Source organism: Felis catus, chromosome A3 (assembly GCF_018350175.1).
Source record: "Felis catus isolate Fca126 chromosome A3, F.catus_Fca126_mat1.0, whole genome shotgun sequence".
Taxonomy (NCBI): domain Eukaryota; kingdom Metazoa; phylum Chordata; class Mammalia; order Carnivora; family Felidae; genus Felis; species Felis catus.
Window position 1 is genome coordinate 95,588,239 of NC_058370.1, and position 17,468 is coordinate 95,605,706.

At 39.9% G+C, this 17,468-nt stretch overlaps 1 protein-coding gene and 1 long non-coding RNA gene across 7 annotated transcripts in view; one reads left to right on the forward strand and one right to left on the reverse strand.

The window, feature by feature from the left end:
- CTNNA2 (catenin alpha 2) overlaps positions 1 to 17,468 on the forward strand; it is a 1,116,872-nt gene that overhangs the window by 691,289 nt on the left and 408,115 nt on the right. The window lies entirely within an intron of this gene.
- On the reverse strand, positions 7,304 to 11,307 carry LOC123384512. The gene is made up of 3 exons (XR_006595692.1): positions 11,022 to 11,307; positions 10,681 to 10,817; positions 7,304 to 7,653 (listed from the first exon to the last, which is right to left on the reverse strand). It is a non-coding gene; the product is annotated as an uncharacterized LOC123384512 (long non-coding RNA).

Here is a 17,468-nt window from a genome sequence, read left to right on the forward strand (position 1 = left end):
AGGGGAACATGGGTGATTGGCATGGAGGAGGGAACTTGTTGGCATGAGCACTGGGTGTTGTATGGAAGCCAATTTGAAAATAAATTATATTTTAAAAAGAAAAAAAAAAAGCTTTCAACCGCATATTTTGCATTGTATGTTGTCAGTAGCAATCGTAGTAACTGTGTTTGCTGTATAATGTTGGCCAATATATTTGGGCCTCGGTTTCTTCATCTACTCAATGAAAAGACTGGAGACTTGATGTTTGCCTGTCATCAGTCATCTCCCCGAGCTCCTTCTGGGAGCCTTCTCTATCTGACTGTGCAGTTGTTCCTCCCCTCCAGACCTTAGAGTACGCCAGTTAGCGTGTCCAGGATCCTGGCTTGAGCAAGCCTACCCTCCTGTGACTAGGGAGATAGCTCAAAGTGTCTTTTGCCTTTTCTCACCTTCACTTCTCCTGATTATACTTTTTGGCTCCCCAAGCCCTACCCACCCTTTACCTCCTTTTCCTAGTTCTCTGTGCTAACTTTCCAGAGTTATATCCACCTTTCTAATCTCTTTGGCAGACTTTTCTTTGGCATGTACAAAGCACTCACCCATAGGCTTGTGACTTATATTATGGAGGGGGATATCCAATATTTAATAAGGCCTGAAGTCTAGAGGAAAATAAAATTAGAATAACTAAATTGAGTCCTATATTAGTTGGATACCAGAAAGTCAGAATAAATATCCCAAGAGGTCTTACTCTGCAGGTTATTGAAATCTGGAATTTCTCACTGAAGCAATCTACATGTTGTTAGAATTGTGAAAGTCCTTTAAAACTGGCACTCGTGTAATTTTTTGGGGGGTTGATTTTTCTGGACTTTGAACTTCACATTGTGAATTGTGGCTGTGCCTATGACTTCTTTATCTCTTAGAGGTATGGACTAACTAGTCCATGTCTCTGTCTGCCTCTATTATTTTGGAGGTTCTCACCATTCCTGCCATTGCTGGCTCTATTGAGTAGAGAAGTTCATTCTCCATTCAGTTAGCAAGCTCTTGTCAAGGTAATTGAAGATTTAGACTTGTTCTGAAGTGTGTGCCTCTCCATGTGCTTTGGAAACGACTCACAAATTCTTCTTGTTGTTTCAGATGTGAGGGTCGGTCTCCTGCCAGAGGAAATTAAGAATTGTTACTCTTTTTTTGTTGGTAGGAAAAGTTCTGGAGTTGTGACTGCCTAATTTTCTCCTCTTTCTTTTTGTTTCCATATAGAATCTGTATAGGGGTGTGCAGACTCTTCTTTCATTTCTTAAAACTTGTGGCCTTAAAAATTCTTTTATTCTATGACTGTCCCATTTAGCCATATGTATCAAAAACAAGCACAGCCACAGTTTGTGTGTCACCACTATGTGCTTCCCTGGGTGGGGTCTCTCACCAGCTACTGGTTGGAACCTTAAAGGTTTGCCCCAGGGGAGGCACCATGTTTTTTGGTGGACTTGGTAATAATTGGCTCTCTCTTCACATTTCCACTGGTTGTGAATATGCCACTAGAGCCTAGGATATTGGCCTCCAGAAGGAAGAAAGATGGCTAAAAGCTATATTGGGCCCGATTTATGTAGTAAACCAATGGGTTGTATTTAAGAAATTAAAAAAAAATTGTTAGATAACTAAAAAGTCTGAACTTTGGCTCTTACTAGCATTGATACTTGGTGAAATAACAGAGAGGGAGATTGTTTGATAAAAGTAGAAGTCTGTATAATTTTTGCAGAACATTGTGCTTGCACTATTAGGGGGCAGGGCCTGATTTTCTTTTCTGATCAGGGTCTTAATAGAAGGAGATTCCAGTACTTTTTTCTTCTCCATAATTGGCAAGCTCCTTGGACAAAAGTGGTGATGACGTGGGTTTCATTTCCACAACATGTTCTTGTTGCTCCACAGAGCAACATGGCAGGTGAGGCAAACCTACACCCAGAGAGAAAGTGTCAAAATTCACACTTGGCATCACAGTTCTCCTTATTCATGTGTCCTTACTCTGACCACCATATAGAGTTTTAAAGAACCTGCAAAAGCACTGAGGCCAGTTCTTCTTTGCATAGGGCATTCATGAAGTTTACTCAAGATCACAGACCTAATTGCGGGCAGGTCAGGGGCCAGATTTCAGGCCTCCTGACTTCCCATCCAGGCTCCTTTCATGTTGCTAAGCAAAGGAAGCTCTTGGGGATTGAGACAAAGTCACTAGAATACTACTTATCAAGGAGTTAATAGCATAATCATTGTTACTGAGTATGTCCTATGCGCCGGGCACTTTTCTAAAGCTTGCATATCATTTTAATTTAAACTTCACCCACAAACTTTTAGGTAGGTTTAATTATTGTCCTGATTAAAAACAAAAACAAACAGGGGTGCCTGGGTGGGGCAGTCGGTTAAGCGTCCGACTTCAGCCAGGTCACGATCTCGCGGTCCGTGAGTTCGAGCCCCGCGTCGGGCTCTGGGCTGATGGCTCAGAGCCTGGAGCCTGTTTCCGATTCTGTGTCTCCCTCTCTCTCTGCCCCTCGCCCGTTCATACTCTATCTCTCTCTGTCCCAAAAATAAATAAACATTGAAAAAAAAAACAACAAAAATAGACACAAAGCAGAAAAAAGAGGAAATGGAAGTATGGTGAGCTGGATAGCTGGCTCAAGTTCACATGGTAAGTTATAGATTAGAAATTCAAATCTGGTTCTGTGGATTCTAAAGTATATTTTCTTTTTCTTTTTTTAATTTTTAAAGTTCATTTATTTTGAGAGAGAGAGAGAGAGAGAGAGAGAGAGAGAGAGAGAGAGAAAACGAACAAACAGGGCAGGAGCAGAGAGAAGGGGAAAGAGAGAAGCCCAAGCAGGATCTGCACTGCCAGCTCAGAGCACCATGCAGGGCTTGATCCCATGAACCGTGAGATCATGACCTGAACTGAAATCAAGAGTCAAATGCTCAACTGACTGAGACACCTAGGTGCCTCTCAAATAAATATTCTTAACTATTGTACTCTGCTGCCTGCAAAAATCCTTGTATGTTGTACATAGTTGTGATCATTTGTGCATGTAGTTTTGTAGCCTGCTTTTTTCACTAAGCATTCCTTGTTATTAAAAACGATAAGCATCCTTGTTATTAAAAATTCTTCACAATCACCATATTAATAGTTTTATAATCTTCTGTCATCTTTATGTTGTCTATTTTTCCTGTTTCTTAAACGTTTTCCTTGTATTCTTTTTTTTCTCTACATATTTTCTTGTATTTATGTTATTTCCTGAAGCTATTTGCAATTAGACATCTTGGTTTTATCATTACTAGTTGTTAACTTCGAATTTTTCAAAGGTCTCTTTAAATGTACTTGACTAATTATCAGTGGTAGAAATTGAATACTGTTCCAGTCCCACTTCCCCAATATATAGAATAGTTTGCTTCCTTACATCTTTTACCCTTTCCTAGCCTCTTGTGTATTTAACCTGAGGTTTGAATTTTTTTAACAACTATATCATTTCTATCCTATAATTCAACCTCTCTCTCTTACTCTCTCTCTCTTCTCCCACGCCTCCATCTATGTATCTATCTACAAATATGTGTGTTTGCGTATGTGTGTGTCTTATAAGAAGTTTGCGAAATGTTAAATTTAAATGCCTGTAGGGACTCCATGTGGAGGAAAGAGGCTAGCAGTAGATACCCCTTTGACGATCATTAACACATAGCCCACAGTGGAAGACTGTGGGGATTGTGGAGATTTATCAGGAGTGAATATAAAGATAGAAAAGAAGTTGACTGAGGATGGAATTCTAGCGAACACAAATATTTTAGATGCTGGTGACAGAGAATGAGAAAAAGTGATCAGAAGAATTGGAGGCAAATTAAGAGAAAAGAGTCATGCCATTCAGTGTAGAAGAGAGTTTCAGGAAGGTGGATTGCTTTGGAAAATGTGCTTTGAAAGTTTCCCCTGGATGTAATGTTGTAGGCCAGTGGGGATTTTTGGAAGTGCAATTCCATAAGGATAATTAGCATATAGGACAGGGTTGTGGTTAAGGACCAAACAGAAATACAGAAGAAGCCTGCTCTTCTCTGTGACATCTAATAGGTTAGGCTTCTGGTTCTGGTTCCAACAAGTGGCCTTGGACAATACTTAATATTTCTGAACCTCAGTTTCCTAAGCCACACAGTTTAGGGAATGGACTATATAATGTCTATAATACACTCCAATTCTAATGTTACTGGCAAGTATTAATCTTTCCCCCAACAACCCAAGACAAATACTTCAATGGGAATCATTAACCCTAAAGTGGTTCTAAAATGGTGAGCCAACTGAATTGTAAGGGAAGTCGAATATCTGGGCTCCTGAATATTTCCATTGTTATCTATTCTGACAATTTTTATGCCATACTTTTTGTCATTAAAGATTAGCAAATTGTGTATTTGATATAGCCTTTTAATATATCATCCAAAGTTTCTTCCCAGCCATTTATAGAAACATTTAAGCAAGTTCTCAGGAACAATGATGCAGGGGTTATTAGAGCCTACATCTTGGTGTCCATCTTGATTATGTACCAATTATGTATGACACCTGACACATTCCTTCAACTTTCTTGCTTTCTTCATCTTTCAAAAGCAATTTGTTAAATATAAATGATTGTACCAACAGTCCCAATTGGTGCCACAAGGAGAGTTCACTGAAAGAGTTCAAAGCCTTCACACCCATTTTTATTTGGCATGCTACCATTCCAATCACTGTTTCTTGTTCAGAAGCACCTCAGCTTCCTCACTTTGAGAAATAGAAGTCCATGCAGAGAAAAAAAAAATCTCAAGTGAATCCCATGAAACTGTATAGTGAAAAACGGGAAAAATGAAATGATTCCTATTGAAGCAAATAGATGAAACATGCCATAACATACTAAATAAAGCCAACCAAACCAAAGCTAATCTTCTACAGGTGATGCACTTTCCCCAAGAGTTCCCTAAGATTTTCAAATCCAGTGGACTCTTTCTTCGCTATTGAATGATTGTTTGTTTCTGAATTCTTAGAAGGCTAAGAAGAAAAAGAAATGCCAGATAGGAAAGCCTGCCTTAGGTCTTACATCAGTTCACCTGGGAAAGCCCATATTGCCCCACAACATTTACAAGTCATTAAAGATAATAGCTTTTTTTCTCTTTCTGGCTGAGAATAGTCAACATCCACCAGAAAATCACCTCCACATTTTTAAAGTGCTATTCTGTTAACAAACATATAGTTAAAATCCCAAAATTATAAATGACTTCAGTTTTTATCCTTTTAATTTTCAGTCAGAAGAAGTTTATTTAGTCCATATCATTGCTTAAAATTTGGAATATTTTGTTTATATAATAATCAGACTTAAACTTTTTTAAATCAATTCCTCTGGGGTACGTTCAGCATGTTGCTTGGGCCACTGTAATACTTAAAACATCCCATTTGTCTATTACAGTGATTTATTTACACCTCTCTATCCTCTCCCATCTTGGGAGCTCTTGAAGATAAGGGACTAAGACTTATTTATTTTTTGACCCTCTTAATATCTACAACAGAACCTTGTACATTGGAACTGCTCAATAAATATGTGCTAGATGGATAAGCTCTGAGGATGAATGCCTATTAAGAAGATGATTTAAATACCCATTTGGCTATATGCCTAATTCTTTGTGTCTTTACTTTTCTGCTTATGGGACCCCTTTCCCCCCAGTTTGTGAGGTGAGAGCTAGAATCCTTGCTTTGTAATGCTTTGTTCTTTAGAAATCACAGTTCTTGGCTCAGCCTCTTGGGTTGTTCTGCCTTTTATAGGCGCTATAAATTTGATCACCATCAAGGGCTGTTAAACAACATACAGTGATAAAAATAGTTCCCTTTGCTGACATTAGGTGTTTTCTAAAACAGCTCGATAAATTCTGGTCAACAGAAACTCTTTGTGATTTCAAAAGTCAGAAAGTGAACTGTTGACACATATCTGGGCAGATAGAAAATAAATTGCTCTGTAGTTGCCCACAAGTATATCCTAGGTGCTTTTTATTATGACGAGTGGTTGACTTTTCCTTCATTCTATGATATTTTAATAGAACTTATGCAAGCTCCCGAGGTTACAAGAGGCTTTGTAGGAGGCAGTTTGTTTGCAGAGTGATGTATCTGCAGGAGGCATAATGGGTAGGGTGGGTGGGAAAGGTAAGTTGGTAACTTTTGCAAAGAGGAGACTTGCTTTTAAATTTTATTTATCATGTTCTTGGGAGAGGGTTAGTGATATTGGCAACTATAAAGAGACCTTGGACTTCAAATAAGACCTGGAAGCAAGACCTTCTGACATATTTCTCTTCTTCCATTCACTTTCTATCCCAGTTGTTCCTGAATATAGTTGCAAACTCTATTTCCGCAAACTACATTTTCGTATCATCATTCTCTCAATCACCTGTGATCTTAAGCCCAACCCAACTCAAAGTGGAAAAACAACCAAACTGGAAGTGAAAATGCCAGGTGTTTAGTTTCCTTCTGTGTCTATCCAGGTGCATAAACTTGGACAAATTACATGCTATTCTGGGGCCATTGTCTCCCCTTAAAAAGAGAAAGGTTTGTACATTATCTTTAAGATCACTTCCACCTCTAAAATCTACTCAAGATACCTTAATTAGTTTTCAAAACCTACTATTCCTCTTGACCACCCTGCTTTTCTGACTGGTTCCTGTTAGTTCCAAAAGAGTATATACAGATCATTTTGTACCTGTGTGATATCTCTTTAACTAACTTGTCATTCCTCTTAGGTAGAGTCTGGTCCACACTCTATTTCACCTTGCGTGTTCCTCATCTTCCTTACCTTCCAGGCCCTGGGAAAAGGTTGAGTCTTATGTTCACCTCTTTTCTATTCTTTTGCACTTTCTTGGTTTTGATGCATCACCTTCCCCATATTGAAGACCTCTCAATCCTCTCTCCTCAGCCTCTGCTTTGCAACCTCCCTCAACTAATATCTCTTCTCTCAAAATTTGATCCATTGAACATCTCCTTCATAAGAGGGATACACTCCAAAAGCATCATTGTAGATTGAACTAAACAAAAAACTTCACTGATAACCAAGCGTTGGAGGATTCTAGGCCTAGCCGTGCTATAACAGCAAGGTCACAGCCACCTTGGGCCTTGCCTTTCTGCTTTTGAAGAATACTTGTTGATATGGTGGGGGTTGAACTACATTGGAGAATATACCCTCAAACAACTTTATGGGCAGATAGAGAATATAAATGTGTGAAACATGCCTGAGATAACATTGTAGAGAGAATTGAAGACTGCAGTCAGTAGCACAGGCTCCCATTATTTCTTAAGTAATTTGCAGGCCAAACCAAATATGCTTGCCAGTTGCATTCAAACACTAGGCCACTGGTATGCAGGCTCTGAATTACGTGGCCTCTGTGGTGACTTTCAATTCTAAGAGTGGGTCTTTGAATATCTGTGAGACTCTGTCTTTGCTAGAATGTATTATTGCATGTGTGCTATTACGCTTCTTTCTGAGTTTTTTCTTGAACTGCTTCATCTGTCTTGACTCTTGACTCATATATATTATGGGCATGCATTATTCATTTTATAAGCCCTGATAACACCTACCACATGCTTCTGCCCACATTGACTCTCAGTAAAAATCTTGCTGAAATTTGCATCGAAGATAGCTAAGTTAAGTGCTGAGAAGCCTGTAGAAAAATAAGGAGAAGAATGGAGAAAAAAGTATTTGAAACAGAGTAAAAGCCACTATAAGAAAGAAGCCAAGGCATGGGGTAGGGGGTGCCTGGTACCTACACTGATCTGGCCCTTTCACTCCACAACACAATACAGGTTTCCAGAGTTGAACTAGCAGTCATTTTACTCCGTGTTTCCCAAAATGGGGAGCCAAGGTGATAGACCTTTTGACTGTAAGAGCTGGGTATATTATTGAATGTAGGAAATGTTTTGGTGTATTTTAATTGTGTTAGAAAAGTACTGATTTCTCACTTAGAGAAATAAGAGCGTTTTCTTATTAAATTTTAAAACGTATTAATTAAATCATAAGACCGTAGTCTATGGATTTAGCAAAAATCATGATGGTGTTCTACAAATTACTAGGCTTCAGAAAATCCCTTTGTTTTTCAAAGGAAGAAACTGACTTGGCAAAGGTCACAGCAGGAGGAATGTTCCCAGGAGCTTTAGACTCCTGCTTGTGCCCACTTTTTAATACATTTGTGTCAGCGGTAATACTGCTTTATTAAATGAAGCCGTTTCTGTGTGGATAGGGGATATATTAAGTTTAGCAAGCTTTCTAATCACTGCGAGCCCGCATGGCCCCACTATCTGTGGCTGGTTACCAGCCACCCTCCCTTTATTAATGGGCTTCCTTTGCCAACGGATGGAATACAACATTTTCAGAAACCCATTAAAAGGCACAGCCTATTGTCGCTGCACTCAGCCATACGGTGTGAATTCAGTTTTCATCTTCTGTGTCAGGGGAGATTCTTCTCAGGAATATATGCGTGGGCTCTATCTGGCCAGCACTACTCCCTCACATGCTCTGTATTTTAAATCTTGCACCCAAGTCCATTTGCTGCTGGATGTTTTAGTGGCTCCTCTAGGCTGCTTTTCATCTCCCTGCAAACTGAGACAGCTTTGTGTATCCCAATACACAATCATTAGAAACTAAAAGAACATGGCAAGAAATAGCATTTCCTTCCCAGAAAGCGTTTGGGGTCCTTCAAGGGCTCCTTACAACTTTATTGTTGCTACATTGTTACTCCATTTACCAGAAACCCCTACATCTAGATAGAAACTGGCTCCCTGCTCAAGTGTCCATTTAACTTGCACCTGAGGAAGTGACTGGCTTAGGTCTTCCCTACAAAGTGATCATTCAGCCTCTGACTTGAACGACTTGAATTAAATAAATCACCCAGATCCTGAGGGAGGCAAGTGCATCACTGGGGAGCTCAAAATGTTTTGAACATGCTTTTTGTTAAGCAGAAACTTAACATTTTGCTGCAACCAGACATAGGACAGATTCCTGCATCGTTGTGGGTATTCTACAAGTTGAACACTAACTGCAGGAAGCCAACCTATGAATTAATAACTCCTTTGGTCTCTTCTGGTCTGTTAGTAGAAGTCTGTCCAGAATGCCCAGTTTGTTCAAGAAGGATTTTATCAATAATCATTTTTTGAGGCTTTTTGTGCAAAGGATGACCTCACTTAAATAAAACCTATGAATATGACCCAGTATTTCCTCTTTAGTTAAAATGGGCATATCATGTTTAGAGATAGATGTTTATGTGTTCTGGAAAGTTCTGAGGAATCGGATATGCCAGTAAGATGGCATTTTATTCATCATTGCAGCCTTGTCTTGACTCTACGCGTCTACCTCCTTCTTACCTAAACATTCTGCCTCTTCTGAGATAGGGAGTTGTAATGAAAAAAGAAAAACATTAAATACATGTATATGCAAATTACATAAGTATATATACATATATACACATAGACATGCACACACACGATAATTTGGAGACAGAGTCTTAATTGTCGTATTGAAAGCTATCTTGTATTAGCTACATTATTGTCAGCAAGTCATTTAATCTTTAAAGTGAGAATAATAACGAAACCTACCTCAGAGCATCACCATGGGGAGCCAATTCTGAGATGATACACATGATTAAAGAACTTTTTTTTGAGAGAGAAAGAGAGATGGAGACAGCATGAGTAGGGGAGGAGCAAAGAGAGAAGGAGACAGAGGATCCCAAGCAGGCTCCATGTGGTGAGTGCACAGAGCCCTGCACAGGGCTGGGACTTTTGAAACCTTGAGATCACGACCTGAGCCGAAATCAAGAGTTGGCCCTTTAACTGACTGAGCCACCCAGGCCTCCCAAAAAAGGACTTTTTGAAATGTAAAGAACATTGCAAATGTTCATGACTGCCTCGTTGCTGAAGGAGAGGACAGACGGAAAAGAGGGTCATTCATCAGTCTGTGGCCTGTGTGTAGCCACCTGATGAATGCAGTGCAGGAGGAGAGGGCGGAGGTAGATCTTCAGAGTTCTGATGACTCTATGATGCATCTCTCCCAGCTGCCAGTGGACACCCCCAGATTTGAATGTATGACGGGCCAGTGTGAAGCCCATGCTTACCCTAACTCAGCCAGCCAGTTTCTGGACACAGAGTTCCTGTGCAGCTTTGTCCTAAATGAACCATATGTAGATCTGTCTTTTCCTCTAGCATTTATTCCCTTAGGTGTGTTACAACTCTGTCTTTGGCATTGTGTTCAAGATAAGTAATTATTGAACAAAGAGACCAGAGGTTCATGTCCACGAATAAAAGATGATCCTGCTGAGGTCCACATTCTGGCAAATATCAGTGCAATTAAACTGCGACTTGCATTTTAAATTTATTTGCACCCAGCATGCAAGAGCAGAGTGCCTAGAGTCAGCACTTCTATGCATGGTTGTATTCAACATTGCCACCTACAGTTGTAGCAGTTGTACACTGCACAATGTCATAGTGCATCGTGTACATCATAGGCATCAGAGATTTATGTATTTATTGTGACACTTTTCCTAAAGTGGCTTTTTCTAACAACCCATCATTTTACAATATGTTTCTAATAGATGGAAATAAAGTAAGGTGTTGAATGGGATACCTAAAAGAATACGTTTCCCTTACTTTAAAGAGTTTTATTGCTTTTTGTGTGAGCCTTGTATGAGAGTTATTCCTACCTTGAGGAGAGTGACAGTCCATCCTTTTAGACTGAAGTGAACAAAACTCATTGTAAAAGTCCTCCAAGGAGAATCTTCAGGTTGTTTCTGCACTTAGGAAGCTTGCAGACATTCCTAAACAAAAGTAAATTCAGTACCTGGAAAGTAAAGTGAATTTGTTAACCAGGGTCTGTAGAGCCCTGTTCTAAGAGAAGTACAAGACAGGATTCCTGGACATAGAACATTGCCAAGCAGAATGCAGTTCAGGGCTTCACGGAATAGCTGAAGACTGTATGTAGCATGATGGAGTTTAGAAATGGGAGAGAAAGGGTGATATCTGCAGTAGAGGAGCTGAGGCAGACCTGATCAGAGAGGGAGCAGTCCCAGTGAATCATCTGTGATCAATAGACCACCCCTGGTTTCAATCCACATCTGCTTTCAGGAGGGGACGGGGAAACCCTTTCACGTCGGAATCTATATTTTGGAGGACTGCCTCAGCGGAAGCATCTTTAGAGCACATTTTCACAGGCATCACAGCCACAACCTGAAGGGAAGACAGAGGGAATCCCCATGCTAGCCTCAGCTCTGGCGGGGAGGCAGCTGCTCAGCCCAGCTTCCTCCACCAGGCAAGAGGACGCGTGTTAAGTTGGACAGCGCTGGAAGGAACTCTGGTGCGAAGGACTCTGTCATAGCCTTCTTGCTAGCTAACGTCATAATTAAGTCCACTGCTGCAGAGAAGGAGGCCCCCACTGAAGGAGAGAAATGCTTTCACTAACATCTGGTTTAGCAGCATTATGAGCGTCAGTGCCAGAACCGGGTAGGATTTAGGGCTTCTGAAACCCCATCTTGGCCTTTGTGCTGCCCTGAGATATTCAACAGCACTTCCAAGTGTGCTCAGCTTACGGCTCTAATTAGAACCCTGACTCGTGACTACTTTTCCTGGCCGTGTCTGGACACTCTGTAGCCTCTACAAGTAGCATTATGTAGATCCAACTGGTGCGTTCTGGGATGCCTCCCAACTCAGACATCATCCCTATCACTGACCCCATTTATTCCGCTGCTCACTGAAGTTCAGGGCTTTGAGAAGATGCAAGCACAGCACTGGGGAGAAAGGGAGATGGAACGCACTGAGTAACCATGGCTTCTGACATCTGCACGGACGAACCTCCTGCAGTATGTTTGCTCTTCCCTGGATCCTTGCCCAGCCTCTGATGATAGGCGATGCTGAGGGAGGCCACAGGGGCTGCTTCAGGTAGTGAACCGCTGTGCCATCTTCACGATGATGGCCTTCCATCCTGGCACCATGCCCCCCCATGGGCTCCCACCCCAAGAAGGAGCAGCAGTATCATCCTGAGTGCCCAGCTCTGCCCCTTTGACAGAAGCCTCAACCCACTTATTGGCTCCCTGTGGGTCCCACAAGATGTTCTTGAGACATACTGAAACCCAGGAACCTCCTTTTGCCACAATTTTGTCTCAACCAAACATATTATCTACTTTTTAAAATTAATACACACACACACACACACACACACATATATATATATATATATATATATATATATATATATATATATAGAGAGAGAGAGAGAGAGAGAGAGAGAGAGAGAGAGAGAGAGAAAGCAGGTGAGGGGGCAGAAAGGAGGAGAGACAATCCCAAGCAGGCGCAGAACCCGATGCAGGGCTTAAACTCACAAATTGTGAGATCATGACCTGAGCCTAGATCAAGAGTCAGATGCTTAACCAACTGAGCCACCCAGGTGCCCCTATAAGCTGCTTTTTAAACTTGACTTCTTTTCAGCATTGTGTGGCAGAAAGAGGGATTAAAGGGCTGACGGGGATGTGGGCTTCAGGCTGCACTTCTCAACAAAGTTACTGTGTAACAATGGACAAAGGGTTTGTTTCTCTTTACTAGTATTTCTCTGGCTAAATTACAGAGCTGATAGGAGCATTAAATCAGATCATGGCTATGCATATGACTTGGAAATTAAAAGTCCTGTCTTACAATCTTGGATCACAACGTCAATAGATGTTGATGTGTAGTGACAATGTGGTCAATATGAATAGTAGTACTTGCCAGCTTTTGAGCCCTATGTTCCAGTACTATGTTGAGTACTTTTCACACTTTATCTCTTTTAACCTTCATAGAAACCCAATGAGCTCAGTATTATTATTATTACATTATTATCCCACATTATTATAGAGACATCTAATAGTGGAAACTTTTCCTAGTCTTCCAATTCTGTGACAGAGCCAGAATTCAAATCTTGGCACACTCCTAAGCCTACACTCTTAACTATCACACTATGCTATTTCTCAATGATGTTACAGATAATAGTAATACAAAACAACTACCTGCAGGATTGGTGTTCCTCTGTTCATCTGACAATGAGGGAAAATGATGGAGGGTCAGCTGTCAGTGCATATTTTCTAGAAATTGCTCATGGAATGATGGCACTATTTCTCATGGACTGTTCTATCCAAAGATGTCTCATTCAGCGGTGTCTAGGTCTCTGTCTTTGTCTAAAGGGTCTAGAATGGATTGGCTGACATAGTTAGGTCTTTCCTAGTCCTGTGATTCCTGGTAAGCATTTGCATGAAGCAGAGGCTATATCTATTTGTTAGTGAAGAAACTTAACTTCTTTGTTTGATTTTGTTTGTTTGTTTGTATTATTTTGTTTTAAGGATGGGATATTATTTTATTTATTTTTTAAAATTTTTTTAACGTTTATTTATTTTTGAGACAGAGAGAGATAGAGCATGAATGGGGGAGGGTCAGAGAGAGAGGGAGACACAGAATCTGAAACAGGCTCCAGGCTCTGAGCTGTCAGCACTGAGCTCGATGCGGGGCTTGAACCCACAAACTGCGAGATCGTGACCTGAGCTGAAGTCAGACGCTTAGCCAACTGAGCCACCCAGGCGCCCCAAGGATGGGATTTTAAAGTAGTAGCTGGGACCTCACTCACATATACCAATGGAGTAAGTTAAGGAAACCAACACTCAGAGATAGGCCAGAGGATGGGAAATTATTATCAGGCTCTCAGAGCAGGAGAGATAAGTCAAGTATGAAGAACAGTGAAGAGCATAACCAGCCTGCATCACAACTGATAAACTCTATTTTGTCTACATAGTGGGAATCCCAATGGTTGAGAAAGAAGTCTTAATTGATCATTGGTAACTAAATTTAGCATTTACAGACCTACGGCTCACCTTTTCCTGATGTCCACTCAGGCATCCCTTCCAAAAATTTAGGCAACATCTGTTACCTTATGGTCGAGAGCAGGTGCTGGGGACCAACTGGGGACACATGCCATCTCTACTCTTGTGGTGCCAAGTGGTGGCCCACCCATGCACCTGGTAGCACCACAGCTGCAGTCAGTCTCTGCACCATTCCAAACATTTGCAGTGCTTGTTTTCCAAACCTTGTTTCACTTGCTTGACTTTATGTTAATTGTTCCAAGCACGATGTAATATTTGCTTCTCAGTTCACATAGAAATACAGCTCTCCTCAGATGACATGTGCACCTACAGACTTAGCAGAAAATTTAGATGTCCATTTGCTCATACTAGTTTTGTGTGTGTGCTGCAAGTGTCAGTTCAGGTTTTGCTGGGCAAACACACCTTGTAATGGGGCTTTGGTAATTTAACTCCTAGGAATGGCTTGGTTACAGAACCCCATAAAAGTTTATTGACTTCTGCGTGCTGGCTTAGGTTGTAGGTTAGAATGTACCTCAGAAATTAGCTTCACCCAGTTTAATGACTTCATTACAGAGCAGTTTGCGTGCTCTCAAGCACTTCCTAATATATTTTTTAACACCGGTTTGTAGCGATCATGAGCTATTTCTGTGTAGTAAGAGAGGAGGATTGGCTCGTTTAAATGGCCAAGATTTAAAAAAAAAAGGGGGGGGCCTGAAATGGGTTTCCGTGTAGTGTCCAGGTGGTTGGGGACCTTTGCTGGTAATATGGTTAGAAATGATAATTTGAATACTGTAGCAACTAACGCCAGTACTATAAAGAGATCGCTGTATTAGTCATTGCTTTTTCTAAGGGCAAGTAACTAGCGATTGCTCATCGCCATTTGGAAATTGTATTTATGGTTTACATAAAACCAAAGGCAATAGATGTTGATGTCTATTTATAGCCATTTATTAGTATGTATCTATTATCAAATGAACTCGATTTTTCTCCCTATGCCTAAATAGGATGTTTTAGAAAGACTATTAACCCTTTTATGGTTCCCTAAGACATGTTACTACACAAAACTAATGAACTGTACATGATATGGTGACATCGACTATGCTAACTGCTCGCTACACTGTTAAGGCATTGGAGTCTTCGGTGTTTTAATAGGTGATTTTAAAATAGGATTTTAAAGTTTTCTTTTAATTATAAATACATAGTGATTTTGAAAAATACGTATGAATATATATCTATGTATAGGTACCAAAATATTAATAATGGTAGTCTCCAGCTGATAGGAATATGGCTGAATTAATGTTTTTTTTTTTAATATTTTTTTCTAACTTTAGGCTATATAAAGAGAGAGATACGGGGGGGGGGTTATTCCTCAATACATATTTTCACTTATTTTACACTAAGTATAGTGTAAATTTTGAAAATGTTTCTATTTTTTTATTCCTCCTAAGTATAAATTTTATTGGCTGAAGAGTGTTCTGTGGATTAACCACTCATCAGTTCCCTATTGTTGGGCGTATGGATAGTTTCCAGGCTTTCATGATTACATCAATGCTTGTGTTGGGCACAACTTTGTGTATCTATTTTCCATACAAGTTTTGAAGTGTTTCCTAATGGGAAATCCTTAAAAATGGAATTGCTGGGTGGAAGTGTGTTTGTGCCTGGTGCTTCTCCTTTCAATCCCGACTTTCCAAGGATTGCCTATGTGGTTGTCCTCTGTGAGGTCCTGAGACCTACAATGTGATCCTTCGGGCCTCTCTACCTTTTCTTCCACCATCTACACATATTCATTGCCTGTCGCATTGCCTCGGGCTGCTTTATTCTTGGTGAGGGAGGCCTCAGAATGGTTTAACAGGTAGAGTTAGGAGTGTCTTAATCAACTGGATAGAAATAGCTGTTTCATATCTGCTGTCTTGTTGGCTAGTTTGTATATTATCCCTACTAATCATCAGCATGCCCTCAGCTCAAACCCTCAAAAGGTTCCTAAAAGCTAAAACTCGAGGTCACCTACACAATTTTCAGATCTCGACAAAAAGACTGCTCAACAACGTTAACGCAAATTAAAAATAACAAACACAATAATAGCTAACAAAAAAACTACTGTTCCAGACTTCCATTATCTAAGATAACCCCCAGAGAAGACATTTCCTTAGAAATTGATTTCAGAACACTCTTTGGGGGTGGAGTGGGGGTACATAATTGCTTAATTGGGTTCTTGGTCCCAGTAGGATGTCCCTACTGATTTTCATTTGTTTTCTGTTCACTTGATGAGGTGGGGGTAGTGGCAGGAAGAATTAAAAATCTATAAATCCACAGAGTGTTAGATATTATTTTGTTAAAACTAATTTGTACATGAAACAACTGAAAACTGGAAGGGTTAGGAGACTTTTGTGTGGTGAATTTCACATTAAGGACTGAGCCTAGAGTTCAGTCTTCAAAATATGCTATCCACTAGTCATAGGAGACCCAATTTAAATTTATAATTTAAATTAAGTGAAATTTACAATTCAGTTCTTTAGTCACTCTAGCTACATCATAAGTGTTTGATAAGTAGATGTGGCTAGGGGCTATGATATTGTTACAGAAACTGCTACAGAAATGTTGTGGAACATTTCTGTTATCCCAGAAAATTCCCAACAGCTCTACTTTTTAACCTCCAATCAAATACTGGTTCTGCTGTTCTACTATACTCTCCATTGAAACACTTTTCACAACCACAGAATGCATTCTAGAGCAACCCTTCTTATCTGTTACTTTGTGTGCAGACCTTGTAAAAGCGATGCATTATTGCATTCCAAAGCCATCTCTAGGTTTATTAAAGCATATTGTAATGCCAGTATATTTAAATTATCCACACTGGATGCATAATTACCACCTTAGGTCTTTTAAAATACATGTCTCTTAATTTTGCATTTTTCTTAAACATATCAATTTGCACTTAACCATAAATAATAGAGTACTTAGCTCATACATATCAATGAGAATCCCTTTTAGAAGTGAAAGATTGCTTGCTTAATACCAAGGAGTATTTTGGAGAACGTCAAATCCCTTGACAGATGCTTGTTGCTACAAGGATTTATTTTCTTCTGCTTGTAGCTAAAATAGCATCAGTTGCATTTTGCTATTTAACGATATTGGAGGAGAAGGTTATGGCAAAATGATTTACAAATAGTAATTGCATTTCGTGGCTTACCTATTTCCATAAATGAGTCAAAAAATTTAATCTGGATTTGGATATCAGCCCCAACAATATATTTGTATCTTCACCAATCACACAAGAAGGTGTTTGCCTTTGTTCCATGGTAAAATGTAATTCATGCCCTGGGACTCACATCTTTTTCCATTTCATTTTGATTTTGTGCATTGGCAAAGGAGACATTTGTCTAGGAATTGTTATTTCAGTGACTTGAACGCCCATCAATGTCCTCGTTATTGGTTGATGCCTAGAATTCCATTCTTAAGAGTTCAACTTCTTTAAGTTTTCTTCCTATTAAAATGAAAATATATCTAGGGTAGGGTAATGTTATTAATAGGAGATGATATTTCAGCTAGGACTTGAAGGATACGTGTTGATTTTCTAAGTGGAAATTGGGAAGAGAAGACATAGATGTAATGAG